The following is a 14,426-nucleotide window of genomic DNA, read 5'->3' on the forward strand; positions in this document are numbered from 1 at the left end:
GAATTGTCAGTTCTCTTCATAAAAGACTTCTAGTTTCCAAACGCATCAGAAAAAGCATCAGAATATGAATGTGGGGCAAAAATCCAGGCTAGTTCTTCTAATTTCACATGTTCAAGTTTGCTAAAAGGCAACTGTATTCAGTTAGTTTCTCATCCATTCAAACACACTTTCTCTGTCGCTCAGAATATGAATTTGGACTCATTAGTTAGATTTATGTTATTGATGTAATTAAGAAATAAAACTACTCAGATTTGTGGAAAAAAACCCAAAATACTTGGGAGCCAGGATTATTCAGGAAACTGTCATCAGTGTTTTTGTGGAAATACATACAGAGATATTGAACAATAAGGACAGCGTGTTACTAAAAATCCTATGTTGCAATCCTTAAAAAATCTTATTATTTTAATAATTTAGACCTTTGCAGGTGTTTCTCATTTTTTATACTTTCACAAATGGGGCAAACGCAGATTTCAGAGAAGGCAGACTAGTAAATATACTGGAACACCACAAACAAAAATCAAAGAAAAGCACACCAGAACAAAAGTTAACCATGAACAGAACGGTTGACAGAGAAAACAAAAGGACTAATGCAATTTAAGTGTAACAAAAACAAAAAAAACAGTACATGCTATTTTGGAAGGTAAACAAATTTGGAACAACCCAAGGGCTAGAAAAAACCCCTAACAAAAACAAATATACAAATAAAAAAAAGCATAAACTCAAGGAAAGTAACAAGCCCCCTCGGCAGAGTGAAAGCAAAACATGGACACAGAAGCAAAGATAAACCAAAACAGGGGTGAGAAAACACAGAACATATTTATTTTTCAATTTTAACACTGATTGGAAAATATTCACTTACAAACTTACATGTATAGTTATCTACTTTTAAGATGTTCTTGCTTATTTGGGAATTGCCTGAAGAATATAAACTTTCATGGTACTTTTCATGAGAATAAATAAAGAAATAAATGCATACTTTTAAAAAGCCAATGCATGCAGGTCCCTCAAACACTGTGCTGTCTTTGTGAGCATCTATTGTTATGGACTACTGGAGGTTCTCTCTACCTCCAATAGTCCATAATAGCTATTGGAGGTAGTTGTTATGGACTGTGCTGTGCTGTATATCTCCAGCACAGTGAAGCTTTTGCTTTTTCTGCAGCACAATTTTAGATGGTTAGATTGATGTCCTTTTTTAAGCCGGCATCAATTTTCAGATGGGAAGAAAAGTTATATACTTTCAAAAAGGACAGTTTTTCAGAAAACTATCCCTTTCCCTCTCTCTCCCTTCTGTCTTCCATCTTCACAGCACTCTCCTTCCTTCCCAGACACTTTCACAATTACACGCACACACGACTCGCACACACCATCCTTGCCACAGTGTGCTGGGTGACTAATTTCTCCTGGGCTTTGGACTTTGGCATGACAGAGGGCAAGAAGGAGAAAATCAAGAGAGAGCAGAAGCAGTGGTGCACTGTTAACTCACAGGCATCCACCCACACTGAAAGACCTTCACACTACCTGTCCCATTGCCTTTTTTGGCCACCCCGTCTTTCTGTTTTTGTCTCATAGGCAGGTGCAAGCCCAGATCACCAAACATCTGTGTCGCCTCTGTGGGACTGTGTCAATTTGATTGCTGTTTATACTCCAGTTTCAGGTACTGGAGACAAAAGCACAAGCAATGTGCGTGATGCTCCCATCTGTGAAGAAAAATTGAAATCTAAGTGTGTTGTTTTTGAATCCAATTTGAGTTGTCTTTGCTGGAATCTGTAGAGTGGAACGGGTGCCAATCAGTGGGGATTTGTTTACTCTGCATCCTGCTGGCAGAGCCTGATACAAATATCAGCCGTGCTACTGTCATGATGTGTGCCCTTGCACAGTTTGATAGAAACCAAACTGGAAAAGGTTGCGTGTCACCAATATGGTACAGGTATGCGTCAGTAATAAAAAAATAAATAATAAAAACAGCAAAGAAACACTGTTTAGAGGCAACAGTAGGTAGGTTTTACACATTTTTTTCAAGTTGTAAATATTGATTTTTGTTACAATTACAATAGTAATTTATTGTGATTTTCATTTGCAGGCTACAGTTATGTGTTATATACCAACACATAATGGCGTTAGTATATAACACAATTGTGTACTAATTGTATATAATTGGTGCACAATTATATTCAACATCATAACAATTAGTGTTATATACTAACACATAATTGTATGTGTGTATGTAAGTGAGTAGACTACAACTGACACAAAGATTTGGATTATCTATACATTTACAGTTAAATAATCCTTTTGTTTACACCTGATACAACACTGATGAGGGTATGGCTACCAAGTTTCACTATGAACACTGAATATATTTCTGCAGCATAATTAAGACATAATTAATATATATTTTTGCTGTAATTCCCTTCCTACCACTTGTTCACCTCCTAACACCTCTTTCCATGCTCCTAATTCATTTAAACATTTAAAACAGGGACCTCAATAATTAAAATCCTCCAGCCCTCTGCAGCCCTGAGCCAGGCCTCCTGTAGCATCCCGTTGCACTGTTTGTGTGGACGGACACATTTCTAGGCTCCTCATTAATTGATGTCTCACTTGACATCAGGGGGCTAATGTACTCCCACTCGTCACTTCTTACTTTCTGTGCTGATCCAGCATGTCACTGTCTTCATCCCTTCACATAGACAATGTGATGGATTCACACAGAAAGTGTGATGCCAGAAAGTCACGCGGAAGTGGTTCAAAGGGTGCTGCCACCCCATGGGACAGGTGGGAGGAAATCTTATGTTAGACAAAGCAGCTGCAAGTGGACAATGTAGTCTACGACTTTTTTTCCCTTCTTTTTCTCAGTCTGTTCAACTGGCCTATTTTTGTTTCTGCTGAGCATGACTTCACATTTTCTATCCTTTAAAGAGAAGCTCTCACCTATGGGAAATATCTAGTAAGGTCAAAGTGCAAATATACAGAAAGAAAGTAAAATAAATGCTTAAGTAATTAAGAGCCATAAAGTTATAAAAGTCAGTTGAGGTGATCAACCATGCTGCCATAATTTTATTTTCCTACATTGAATTCATAAAGCAGATGGCACCAAATACATGCAATAAAAAAAGCAGGCATTACATTTTGTAAACTGGGCACAAATTATGTTTGCATCAGGCCGCAACTAATAAACGCAAGGTATCACAGAGATGGGAAATGATATTTCGTGTTATTGTTAATTTATTCAACTATAGATGTAAAGGTATTATGCAAGATAATCCACAATGTTTGACAGGAGGAATCATGTCAGATGTGATGTTGCAAGTTGTGAGACAATAGAGTGATGTCTCCTTTAACTGGTTCATCTTGATATAAAAGGCATGGAGTAAAACAATATGAGGTTATTGAAGTGTCATGTTTAGTCTACACCAAAGTGCTCTACCACCTACTATCACATAATTACATTAGAATATTTTTAGGAACAGTCCACACATTGTATTGTATATGTTTGGTTTATTAATATGCATATTTGATGTATCCACTAGAATACTCCACAGCTACAGTTTTTTTTTTAAATTTGGTATTTTAATGAAGGAAACAGCTTTTAGACATAATTTAGACAACTTATTTCGATAGAGAAATTATTTTTGAAAAATAGCGGACACATCTCATTGGGTGAGAAGATTAATTCACTTTGTGACATCCTTGACTTGTTCTCTGTAAAGCAAGCAATGTTCTATGTCTCTGGTTTCCATTTTTCTTCTTCTGCACCACAATTACCACCAGCTTTGAGCAGAAGGGGAAAAACCTCAATTAAATGCAGTCAAACTGTGTCAGAGCAGCAACAATACTTGCTTGTTAGCTCTATTTTAGGAGGCCATTCCGCTTTTGCATCTGGTTCATGAATTCCAGGCATGTGTCAACTCAGGTTTGCTAAGATTTAAGATCTGCAAAGTAGCTTTGTGCATCGGCCCCAGTGAGTTTCAAATTCCAATTTGATGCTCATTTGAAAATGTTTTCTCATTTTTCACTTATACTTGGTTAATTCTGTGCACACTGTTAATATAATTTAAAGTTTTTATTAATTTTGATCACTAGCATTGAATTCGATTTTTCATTTGGCCAACATGTGTATGAAAGAATCACAATATGCTGTTTTACTTAAAAATCTGTCTCACCTACATTCACTTGCTGTTATGCTGCTGCACTCCCAGAAGATTTTGCGGTCAAGCCTGTTGAAACATCTGCTTTATAAAATTGGCCGCATCTATATTTTGGAGTGTGGACATATAATTATTATGGTTATCTTTCTGCGGTAAAACAGGTGTGATATGTTGGAGCTGTTAGATTTTTTTTTACAAAGTGTTTTTGTAAAAAGAATTTTTTTTTTTAAATGTGTCATACTGTGATAAAAGCACTCAGGTGGCAACAGTTTACCCAATATAAATTTGTTCTGCTCGTATTGCTGTAGATTTAGAGCGACATGGCAAGTAAGTGTGAATTTTTATTTTTTTTAATCCAGAGAAAAGAGGCACTACTGAAAAGAAAGATACAAACAGTTTGCCAATGTTAAAGCCAGAAGACCAAGAAAGGCTCAAACAATGTCTGCAGTGTTGCATGTTATTTTTGTACTGATCTAAACATGTCACTCATCATCGGAGGAACCGTTATTACAGACTTTAATAATCGCTAATAAAAAATACAAAATTTAGCAGATGTATTGAAATCTGCTGAAAACATGTATGTTTGCCAAAAGTGGCAACTTGGAAAACTTCAATAAATATAATGATAGGACGATCATGGAAATTTCAAGCTTAGTATTTTCACAGCTCCTGTTGCAGCTAGTTGTGCTTCTACTGTCATAGTCAGCTTGTATGTAAACAAAACAACATCTAGAAGTTCTTTCCACTTTTATAAGACAGTTTTATTATGGGAAGGTGACCTTTTCTAGGTATTAAGAGTTTCTTTTGCTCATGGCTCTTTGGTTTGTGCAGTGGGATTGGTTGCAGGCTGCTGGCTATGAACTGGTGTATTTATCTTCAAAATTGACCTGAATCTAATTGGGAGTTATTTATCTCTGTTCAGCAATTTCATATGCTGAAAATATGCAAAAGGAAACCCATTTTTTGAACCATCAAGATGCAGGTCATGACCGTGTGGAGAAAACCACAGAATCAATAGGTTAATTGCTTAGAACGAATGCATGGATGAACAACGGCTTAGTATGTTGATCTGAAAACTAAAGTTAATACTAAAGTTTATATATATATATATATATATATATATATATTAAAAAGATAATATATAGGCAGATATTTATTTGAGTCATAATTGTTGTCTTCTTTTTAAGAAAATCTATTATTTGAGTACTATGTGGACTTCAAGGTCTTGGATAAAAACACAACAACATGAGCTGTAAAACTTATTTTTATATGTGTACATTTACTTCTAATTTGCTCTTGTAAAATAAATCTGAAGTTGTTTCCTTGTCACTAAATTAAATAATTGACTTATTTATATGATAAAGATAAATGAGAAATTATTTTAAAAAATAATTTCAATGCTGCTTTTGCTAATATTTAAAATATGGGTCAATTTAGAGTTCTGATGGTAATTTGTAGTTGTGTTTCTTGATAATTTGTTACATTTTGACTGGCCTTTAAGAAACAGTTTTGCAAATAGACAAACTAACAAACAGTCCAAAGAGTGACAATAAATTTTCTTTTTGTTTGTGTTTCTCAGTGAACTATGGTTTTATTTTTCAAAACCGGTCATGTGGTTTTACAGACAAAAAATGTGCAAAAATTGAAGCATTGAAAGATATTTTTGTTTTCACTGTTAACACTTGACCTTGATAACTAGTTGTAGAAAATTAAGTATTGAGTCTTCTAAGTACTTCTTTTTGTCTTGAAATAAAAAGCCTTTCAATACTGGGGGCTGTCATGAATGCCTGAGTGCCCAACCTGACCACTGTATTAGAGCTGTGCAGGAAATCAATTCAGGAAATATAGAGGCAATTATTTTGTCTCCCACATTCGCTGACAAAGTTGCAAGTAAGCGAACTGGGAAGAAAATACAGAATTAAAGAGAAGAAAATAAATATGTCTTCTCTGGGATTTGGGGACTCTGTTAGGAGCACAGTGGTAATTTTAAAATCCTGTACACCTCTGCAAAGCAGCTGTAATTAATGAGCTCTGTGAGTGTTATTGATTTGCTGAAACCTGTACCTGTATTGTTCTGTTTCATCCCAACTTAGGCTCAGGAGACGATAATATTTTGGTGAAAAGTTTGAAATAATCTTTGGCATGATATTCAAGTATTTTCTGTTCCCTTCTTAAAACTATTGTTTTGAGAAGTCCAGGAGGGCTACATATGATCCCAGCTTTAAGCCTCGGACATATTGTCAGACCCAACATAAATTGCTCATTTTTTCTCTTTCGTAGTTAATCATTAACACATATGCTTTTGTACAAAGTGAAGAAGGTGGAGTATCTGCAAAAATAATGATGTGAACAAACATAATGTTCACTTCAGATTTAAATTGTAGATCTGCTCTGTTAATCACACTGCAACTGTGATAAGCATCACATTACTGTGTATGAATCATGCATGGAATTTTAACACATATACCACCAACTCTTCAGTGACTTGAAAAAACAGATCTGTGTAAAACAAATATTCATTCCAGTGTTCAATTTATGTAAAAAACTAAAAACAAATAGAGGAAATGCTGCTACTAAGGTACAGTTAATACCATTTTTGAACCTCAATGACGTAGGTTTAGCGATTTGTTGTAAGGAGAAGAGGTGGATGTTGCGGGAGAAGAGAATTACTTAATTGTAACTTAGAGCATGGGTTATTGTGAAGAAAAGGATTCCTCAAGCCGATCAGGGACCCCAACTGCTACAAAGGAGTGGGATGTCAAAAGTAGGATGAGGGATGAAGGATGACTGTAAAGAGGTATAGAAAGGTATAGAAATTGGACAGAGGCAGGCAGGATGGATATAAGAATGAAGGTGAGAAGGATGAAGAAGCTGGAGGTGATGAATGGGGGATAAAGGAAGTTTGGATAAAAGGATAAGGGTTGAAGGATGAATGGATGAGCGGTTGAGAGTGAGCTCAAAAGAAATGATTACAATGCTGAAAATGAGTTTTGTATAAGTGGACTGCTAGGTAATCGGGAGGTGTTGACACATTAACTGCATTTACAAAGGCTTATTCCATTTGTGTCTAAGTGTTACAGTATCCAAAGACCTAAATTAAATCATCTATAGAATCAAAAGCAGTTTATCACTTATGTTTTGGAAGCTTTTATAGAAAATTACAATTATATCATGTATAAACGAAGTAATTAAAAATATCTAGGTAATAGTGATAATTGCCATGTTGATATGTTGTTGCATAGCATTTGCAGCCTGGCAAATGCTATGCATTGCAGCTATTCGTTCACTTAATTCCCTTCTATTCTCCTTGTTCTCATAAACTCCCTAAATCCCAATAAAGCTGCTCTCATTTCCTGCAATAAGGTGACAGGAAGCAAAGTGAGCTTGAAATCCTGATGGTGACATTCTGGCTAAACTTCTCTTTGCGATGGTCATAAAGATAAGTTGTGTTCACACCGTGTGATTATCAGTGATACAAAAACTTTACAAACACTTTTTTCAATTCTTTTGGTCACCCATGAGTACTTCTATTGCTGTCTGTTTTCATTTCTTCTCCCTCTTTTCAGCATCTGACTCTTCTATTAAGTGCAGTAAGACCTGTAACTTCCTGCCCATTTATTGGAGAACTGATACATTGATCAGATCTGTTGCATGTGATTGTGTTTCATGAGGAAATTGTACAGTGTGGCATCTTCTTTTAAGCAGTGTGACAGGAGTTACTATTCTATTGAGTGAGATGTTCAAATGCTGCACGTTTTTTGAAACAGCGTGTGCCGAGCTTTAAAAGAGACAGAATGCATAAAGCCATAGATTCAGTTCTTTGCTGGCCCGTTATACCTGTAAACCCAACTAAAGTCACTCCCTGCCTGCAGTAAGCTTCTGCACAAAAACAACATAAACAGGGCACAATCTATGTGTTTTATATTGTGGATGTGAGCCTTCAGTTTATATTGTTAACTTCAACAAGACTTCAACTTCAACATCCCTATTATCAATAATTTATCCTCAGATAAATGTGCACAATACCTGATATCCACTCACAGAAACAGACACAAACAAAATTGAAGGGAAGAAGCTGAAGTTTGTCCTAAAGGTTGCTCAGATTTAATCTTGTTTTCACTCCTGAATAGAGCGCTGTATAGAACCAACAGGGAGGACTGCACTTAGTTAACCTTCAACATGTATAAAACAGCATTGTTCAGTTCAAAGGCCAAAAAAGTGAAACTTGGATTCACTTGAATGCAATCTTGCGAAACACTTAGTTTTGCTTAAAGATAGACTTCTAGTGATTCAAAGTAGTTTAACTGTCATCACTTATTTTGATGTTCATTTTGAATCTAATAAATGCTGTAGCTTTTAATTTAATTTCTGAGTTAGACCGTCTGACATAAAATCAACTTTCTCAGGATCTCTGAATGTTCAAATTAATTCAATGTTTACTTCATCTTTCATTCCTGTCATTTCCTGTGTGAGTTCTGACATTTACTCTCTAATCAGATGTCAGAACTTCATTACGCTCACAGGTCTCACCACCGGAGCCTCCCAGCCTCTAATTCTCCAGTCAAATGAGGTGTGCAAAGATCAGCTGCAAGCCATCAACAACACTAACCAAATGGAGGAGCAGTAAAGCGCTTTTTATGCAAAGATGCACAGCTGCCATCTATCTATTAGCATCGAGGAAGAACTCAAACCTCATAATGTTTGGCATAATTAAAAAGAACACTTCTACCCTTGTATGGCCTATTATCTTCAAATGAGGGCTATAAGATGTGAAAGGAAGGCACAGGAAGGTGGGGGTCAGAGGACGGATTTGATAGCTTGACAGTGAACAGTTTGTAGAGGCTTCACAGAATTAATGGTGTGAGACTTGACAGGCAATAATTCTGTTGTAAGATATAGCATATCTTGGCCCGAAGGCCCCTCAGGGACCACTAGGACTGGAGAATTAGACATGGATTTGGACATTTGCATTACAGAATCACTCAAGATTGTGAAAAGCATTTCCCCTTCTAGCTCTGGAAATGAAGGCTGGAAAGACTCAGCTGCAGAACATTTTCTCCCCCCCCAAAAAAAGCAGTGGAAGAATGTGTCGGCGTGTCGTTCTGCCTGCTGTGAAGAGAAGAATAACGTTCTCTGAAAACGGGAGAGAAATGGAACGGGCCTGGCTCTCTGCTAATAAACTGTGATATGTTACAGAAGCTGTCTCTTCCATCTGTTGGGAAAAAGAAGAAGGAAAAATAACTCTCGGCAGGGTTGGTGGTCTGTGCGCTTTCCGCTCATCCTCCCCTGCAGGCATTTTGGTGTAAATGCAATGCAACATGACTGAACAAAGCACAACCTGCATTTCAAGTGTGCCATGGATAAATAAAGGTTAATCAATTCAGCTTTTCCTGTCAGAAAGTCTTCTGTTATAAAACACTATGCAGTCCCAACATCAGACACTGAGATCCCTGCTTGCTGCTTTAAAGCGCTCAAGTTTTATCCATATTTTTTCAAATGAAGCTACTAGGCAGAAACTGTTCTTTCCTACAACATGGACATGATATTTCTCTAATTTATTACCCAATTATTATTATTATTATTATTATTATTTACTTTACCTCATTGAAGTTCAAAGATCAACTACATCTTTACAGTTTCTCTTTGAGACTTATTTGGGGAAATGCTATGGATTTCCTGTCTGAACTCTCTAGATGCAATCTGGTTTAAATCCCCTCCGCATTCTGTGAACTCCCTTTGCATGTCATATGTTTTGCTTTTTTCATTTGACCCAAACATTTAGACTGAATTACATTTTCATTTAGACTTGCATCAAATCCCAAAGGTCATTTTTGTGAAGACTCAATCTGTTATTGCAGTTATAAGTGGACAACTTTGTTCCCACACATAAGCTTGTACTGCTGAGCCGACCTTATCCACGCTCAGCATTAATTTAGCAGCCTTCTGCACTGTTTTTCATTTATCTGTTGAGAACATTTGCTTTGTTTCTAGACATTTTATAGAAGCAAAAATACTTTTTTTAAGCTATCATGGGCATTAAAAGTGTGACCAATAGTCTTTCATCAAATAATTTCAACAACTTTAATAGCATAGTGCTCTTATTACTCAAAGTTACATACGTATCCTAAGTTTTGAAAGAAATTACTCATTGAAATTACTCATACGACACGTAATTAGAACTCAATAAGGCATCCTGCATGAAAAAAGTGTGCTTTTTAAAAAAATATGTATTATTTATTTGTGTTTAATAAATCTTATATTGATGCAGAACATTTACCATTTATGATATCCCCACAGAAAATGTGCATATCAAGGATTAAGCAGGGAAATAGGTTTTGTCTAACTCTGAACATTCAGTACCATGGACAGAGACATTGATTTGATCAGTATTCTTTGGCTCTTTCAATGAAAATGACTTGTTATTGTCCATGTGACAAAAGGTTATCACTTAAAGCTTATTATAACTGATTAATTTATCAGTTGTATTATTGTGTTATTGGAAAGTCAGCCAAAAAAAGAAACCAAATGAAAACAAAGTAGTTGATGGGAAGATGGATAGAACTAAATGCAGGTTAATCTTGAAATAAAAGCCTGGTAGAGACTATAAAATAATTAAGACTGGGGTAAAGTGCTACATTTTCAAGCAGAACAAGGACCCTAAATATACAGCCAGCGCTAAAACTCAGTGCTTTAGACCAATACCTGTTCATGTGCTGGAGAGATCCCATAAAGTCCAGATCTAAAGTTGTGAATCTGAAGACTTGAAAACTTTTTCGTAAATACTCTTCATTAAAGGTGGACAGAGTAGCCAAAATCTGTCAACAAGAACAAGTAGCACTACTTCAATATATCTTTCCTTAAGCTACAGGTAAAAAGTAGTTATCCAAAAAGTAAAAAGGTATTTGGTAAAATGGTTACTCAAGTACAGAGTAACTGTGGATATAATATCTGATTTAATTTGTAAAAACATTAAAAATATCATGCTGTAGTGCAAAATCTGTAATTTAAGAAAAAAAAAACAATATTAAAAATTAATAAAGATGGGTGAAGCAACCCATCTTTGTCAAAAAGGGAAAAGCAACACTGAACTGAGGGCGAGGGATGCAGTTTAAGAATTCAAGCATCTGCAACCTTGTTTTGAAACTCATTCCAAAAAAAACTAAAAAATAAAAATTACATAAGCAGACTCATTATGATTCAAGTGACCAAGCACAAAACCCACTCCAAATAAAGGACTCAAACAGGTGAGGGACAACATGATTGTTGTTTTATATGTGACTGGGAATGCTCAACCAAAACAACAGTTTAAAAAAAAAAACTCCTGGATGGATTTCAAAACAGTCTTCAGAAAAAACTGAGTGAAGGTCCAGCTGCCTTTGATATAAGGCTGTTACATATTTCGATTTAATGTATTATGTTAAAATCTTTTTATGTTATTTGCTGAAGCTAAATAATTACCAGATGACTTGCATTATGCTAGCTTATCTAAACCCTTTTAAAAGTTATTGAGACATTTTTCTCGCTGATTTTGTTTTTAGTAAGATAATCGAATAAGTAATTATATGAGCCAGTTTCAGCAGTCAAGATTCAGGAAAAATATCCATAATTAAAATGTTTTACTCCAAACAAAACTGACTACTGATCTTTTTGTTGCCAATTGTCCTTATATAACGTGTTGGTTCTGTGTGATATATGTTTGCCCCTTCATTATACAGGCGTTCTTTTTCTCCCATGAAGTCCCAGGGCAGTGATTAAATGCACTTTTTTTTATGTGGATGCACATATGTGTTCTCTAATAGCATACATGAATGTTTGCATCTTTGTATTTATGTGGGTTAGCTCAGGACTCTGCTTTCAAGCCTGATAGTTGAGCTCTTTGAAGGGGTGGAGCAGACACAACGCTCAGATACGCCTATCCATCACTCTGAAGCACAGAGTTCATTAAAACAACCCACACAGCCTCCTCTGTTGCTCTATACCGAAGCCAGCCTTCCATGCACAACAAATAGGGTCAAAAAGTGATTTCACCACACGCTGATAAAGTTCAACAGTAATAACACTGAAACACACAAACAGGATTTCTTTCAAATTTACATTTAAATCAACCAGAAATTGAATCCCAGCATATTCTTTTGGGGTTTGGAAAATGTCCTGCTCTGTAATTTTATGGAGATGTATTTCAATAAAAGTATCACACCACTGTTTTTGTTAAACAATGTTGACATGGCTTGGCAGCTAAAATTAGACATAATTATTTCACAGTTTAAATGATTATGCCTGTAAATAACACTTTTCTTCTTCAGAAAATATTCAGAAATGCAACAGTTGCTCCAAAATGTATTGATAAGAATACCAAGGTGCTGAAAATCAATAGGTGTGGGAAAACATTGAGGAAAACGATGGCAAGAGTTATGACAATACAGGAATGCTTCAGAAAATGAATTCCCTTCTTGATAATTCATATCATAGTGGCTTTAGGGTGACTGGAACAATGTGGAATACTGTTGAGTCTTTATTCGATCTACTCATTTTAAACATGTAACAATGCAAATGACTCAATCTTCAGAGTTGATGGGTATGTAATATATGAAAATATGAATCCTAATTTCTTCTAAAAATGTTTCATCATCTTAACATTTGGAGGCAGCAGGTGGCTTGGGTGGTGGAGTAGGAGTCTCTGGTTCCCAGTTTGAATCCCGTAACTTCCTGGAAATGGGGGATGCTGTCGTGCTGTGGCAACCCCATGGAGGGAGGCATGGAAAGGATAACAGCTACTTTATCTTAACATTTAAATTGCTCCTTACTTTGCTTAGAAGGCAACTGGCCTTCATTTTGTTGTTGTTTTTTTTAAGATGTTTTCCTTCTCATCCGAGGAGCAAACTTGCTTTTCAGAGGCTTTGCAGTCATTAGAGCTTATAGGATTTCCTTGTAGTGAATACTGGAGAATCACACAAAGTCTACTTCTTTCAGTAGAAAATGACAATAGGACAAATAAATGTTTGGACGAGAAGCTTTATTAGTCACAGTACTTTTTTCAATGTTAGTAAATCTTATCTAAAAGTAAGCACTCAACTGCATTATCTCATTTGAGTGTATTGAGGGTTCAGCTTTGTACAAAGCAAACAAAAAAATGTTAAAGGAGACCTTTTATGTTAAATTTGCTTCCATCTGAACTGTTCCAGAAACATTGCTTTAAAAAAAACATCCACACTTTTTCTGCCAATAAGTTAATGTTTTTTGGCATCTGAAAAAACGAATCGATTCAAAATGCTTCCAATACTGATATCAAAATTAGCGGGCACTGTCCCTCATCAAGCAACCCCAGCCTGATCCCAGCCTCTTGCATAGAAACCTAATCGGGTGCCGTCCTCTTCACTACCTCTGAATGTGCTGAACAATAGCTGCTGCAAAAGACAAGAGTTTTTTTGTTGGTTACAATGAACATCATGTTACTACACACATCCTCTTACACTTCTGGGTTTGACTCAGGATTGAATATGTACCATTGAGCATTTGTTTTCAGCCATTTTGACATGTATAAACTGCAAGTGTAAACTTTGAGTTTAGACATGAAGAGGGGTGTGACCAACAACAGCTTATTTGCACGAAAGTGACAGAAGTCCTAAAACAGCTTATTCTGAAAGTAATTCAAGAAGAAGTGAGCAGTAAAATCTAATTATAAGAGGGTGATTTTGTGAATTTTTTTTTTGAATTGCCAACATATTTATCCTGTAGCTTGTTTAAAAGAAAGTATTATAGGTCCCTTTTAAGTTGAGGTTGTGGCATTCTCTTTCCTGTTCTTGCAGCTCAGCACAGTAATTTCTTGCCTAACCAACTCCAGCCCAGTTCACACGGTGAGCCAACGAAACTCAGACAGCTGGTCAGATTTTGTTGGACTTCACGCACTCTGTGACCAGTGGGCTTTTGGTTCTCGCTGAGTGCAGCCAGGGTGACCTCTGAAGTTATCCTCAACCATTTCTAAAACTCCTGACAGCTGCATATGAATCACTTGGCTCCACAAGCACAAGGGTTACTGTAAAGATCTATCTATATATATATATATCCTTTTCCCAAAAAACGTCAGCATTCATTAGCTCTTCCCTTGTGTATGCGTGAGCGGACATGTATATAAAAAGTCTGTGGATGCTAGATTCGGGTGTTCGGTTGAGCTGTGTGGGTTTTGGGTGGTTAGAGTGGGGCTGCACTGGAGCAGATGTGGCATTTAAATGGCATTTTTTGGGGAAGCAGGTGGCTGAGTGTGATAGATCATTGATGTCA

At 36.2% G+C, this 14,426-nt stretch overlaps 1 protein-coding gene across 3 annotated transcripts in view; it reads left to right on the top strand.

The window, feature by feature from the left end:
* The window catches only part of tafa3a (TAFA chemokine like family member 3a), a 95,284-nt gene that overhangs the window by 7,984 nt on the left and 72,874 nt on the right, over nucleotides 1-14,426 (top strand). The window lies entirely within an intron of this gene.

The sequence above is a fragment of the Xiphophorus hellerii genome, chromosome 20, assembly GCF_003331165.1.
Source record: "Xiphophorus hellerii strain 12219 chromosome 20, Xiphophorus_hellerii-4.1, whole genome shotgun sequence".
Taxonomy (NCBI): Eukaryota; Metazoa; Chordata; class Actinopteri; order Cyprinodontiformes; family Poeciliidae; genus Xiphophorus; species Xiphophorus hellerii.